Below are 2,914 nucleotides of genomic sequence, written 5' to 3'. Positions count from 1 at the left end.
CACGTCGTCAATTCGGCGGGCGATTAACGGGAGGGAAAGCGCCGCCGAGCGAGTGTGCATACAGGAAATGCACGGCCTCAATGGCGTTTGTTTTCCTTTTATTTCTTGCTTTTTTCTTATCTTTTTTCTTTTTATCTCTCTTTCTCTCTCTCTCTCTCTCTCTCTCTCTTTTTTAATGAAAGATCCACGCGATACGTAGCCAAGGATTTAATGGCTTGGCGATTTCCATTACGCTGATCTGCGATGCGCGTAATTTTTCATTAGGAACCTCTCGCGGGTTGGGTAGGAGGAACGGCATCAGCCGACGTTGAAATTTCACGTGGTGCAGTGCGCGCTCCAATCGCCGGGTAATTAAACGAAAAGAACGGATGTAGGGGAGTACCGACGCAAGTCAATAATATATTCGTAGCTGGAAAAGTGTCGGCCGATTCGACGGCTAATTAAGGGTTGAGTTGGGTTGAGTGGTCGAGGAAGCGATCTCGAGCCCCTCGGGGAAAGTTCCTTTGCTGAGAATCGGTAGATCGTCATCGAAACTGCTGTTCCCGTTTTAGCCTCTCCCCCACCACCACCCACCATCGCGACTCTCCTTCGTCCATTATTCCGGTACTAAGGTACCAGGTGGGTGCTTCGGCTGACCTGTCGCGAGCGGTTTATTGTAATAAGGGAGGCCGTGGCTCCCCTCGTGTCTTATTTCCACGCGCCATGGAATGAAAGAGTCCGCGATTTATTCGAAGAAAGCGAATCGATAAGAGCGAGTGTTGGCATAATCATAGGCGTTTATTCAATATTTACGGATAATTTATGCTGCGAGGGTCGGACTTTTTTTTTTTTATCCCAACGGGTAGTCGGGGGTGCGACGTCGTTAACTCCTGCCTGAATGAAATTTTCTAAGACTTTGAAAATCGCGTTGCGCTTGGATTGTGCATTATTAATTGCACCATTTATGTGACTTTCATATAATTTCCACTATATATATATATATATATATATATATATATATATATATATATATATAACATATATAATATTTATCCTTGGTTGAACTTCAACTCCATATCGTTAATAAGATATGCTTTTACTGCGTAGTCGTATTATTTGAATAATTTCTCTTGCTTTATTCCTACATGCGATGCGTGGCATATTTAACAAATATGAAGACAGCTAATGATGATAATTACAATATTTAATTATTCTTTTAAAGAAATGTATGATATAAACGAGTGGTGGTTATTCGAATTTCTACGATACGCTGTTGCTTAATACTCGGATTGAATATCGAATGAAATAATTTCCTTCACTATATACCCGAGCGATGTAATAATACATTGATTTACAAAGCTCTACCCTTACTATTACCTAATTATACTAATATTCAGCACATTGAATATCGAATAATGAACTTAAACATTTTTAGGTCCATATCAAATATCGTATGTGATAATTGAAATTGAATTAATTCGTAATTTACAAGATAAATACCACAATAAAATGGAAAATTATATGTCGAATATTTGCAAATATTTAAATTCCGAATGGCAATATTATCATTCGCAGCTTTAATAATATTTATAGAGACGAAAATCGCTCTTTTTGCTAGGGTCGTGTTAAATAATAAAAGGAAATCAGATTTTTCTTTTCAAGCATGAATATTGCACAGCTTATTTTGATTTTATCGAATGTTATTTTAAATTGTGATTTAATTTAATTTATGAAAATTAAAAACGACTCAAAGCTTAATTCACGAGTCACCTAACGCTGTTGCCGTATGAAAATATTTTCAAGAATTTCCAACATACGAGTCAACTAATTAAAAAGTCTTACCCCATTCGGAGCCTAAAGCACAAATAAGTGAGCGTACATTAAATAGTAACGAGACGAGTGTTGGCACAAGGTCGAAAAAGCAGATAAGTAATTCATCTTTTACCGTACTTAAAATAATTGTTTTTATAATAATTTCTGGGCGTAAAGCTTTTTTTAAATTATTTTATATAACGCGCACGTATATGTCTGTAGCAATGGTAGACAGTTTAATTCATTTTGTTACAAAATAATTAACGTAAAAGAATAAAACAAAAGAAGCGAATTATTCAAATATAATGACAAGTTATTGAAACTGTATTCTTGTTTTTTTTTTCTTTTTTTTCTTTTTTTGTTAAATATAAATAAATATAAATAAAATATTCAATAAAGTCACATGTATATATATACACACACACACACACACATATGCATATCTATATATAAATATGCAATAAACTGTGAAATATTTATGACTAATATCAAATACGATTCGTGATAAAGCAAAAAAAATTATATAGTTCCCCAAGTAATCAATATTTTTATCAAACGTATTACAATAGGACCGTCCTGTCATTAAACGCTTGAATTACTTTTCATATTTATTTGATGTTAACGTTTATTTTAGAAGCTAAAGTTATATAGCCCGAGCGAATTTATTTTAATCGACTCCCCCCCTCACCCCTCCCCCATCCTCCTCCCAACCTCCTCACCACCACTCTCCCCATCCGCACCACCAAAGTTTGTATTTCATTTTATAAGGAAGCTGAGAAGCAACTTTGCGTAACTTATTCATTGCAAATTAGGAGAAGCAGAAGTGAAACGATACCTAAACCATTTAATCTGCTAGTAATAAACAAAGCGCGCGTAGCTTAACCCAATCGATAAACGACAATGGACAGACCAAATAATTAAAGGCAGCGCTCATCATTCCGTAACCAATGGCAAAATTGCACAATGTGCCGTCAACGAAACGATAGTCCAGTGCTTCGATGCTACGTAAAAAGACACGGCAGTGCGCACGCGGTACCTGAATTAATTAAACGCCCCTTTCTCTCTCTCCCTCCCCCCTCACTCTACCCCCCTCTCTCTCTCACCCCCCCCCCCCCCCCCTTTT

The 2,914-nt window shown here is 36.8% G+C and overlaps 1 protein-coding gene across 1 annotated transcript in view; it reads left to right on the top strand.

Moving 5' to 3' along the window:
* Window positions 1–2,914, top strand: part of LOC105360176 (protein scabrous) — a 19,978-nt gene that overhangs the window by 8,574 nt on the left and 8,490 nt on the right. The gene's annotated exons all lie outside the window — the stretch shown is intronic.

The sequence above is a fragment of the Ceratosolen solmsi genome, unplaced genomic scaffold (assembly GCF_000503995.2).
Source record: "Ceratosolen solmsi marchali unplaced genomic scaffold, CerSol_1.0 scaffold13, whole genome shotgun sequence".
In the NCBI taxonomy this organism is placed as follows: domain Eukaryota; kingdom Metazoa; phylum Arthropoda; class Insecta; order Hymenoptera; family Agaonidae; genus Ceratosolen; species Ceratosolen solmsi.
The sequence above is the reverse complement of the archived record's forward strand: the minus strand, read 5'-3'. Positions and strand labels throughout refer to the sequence as shown.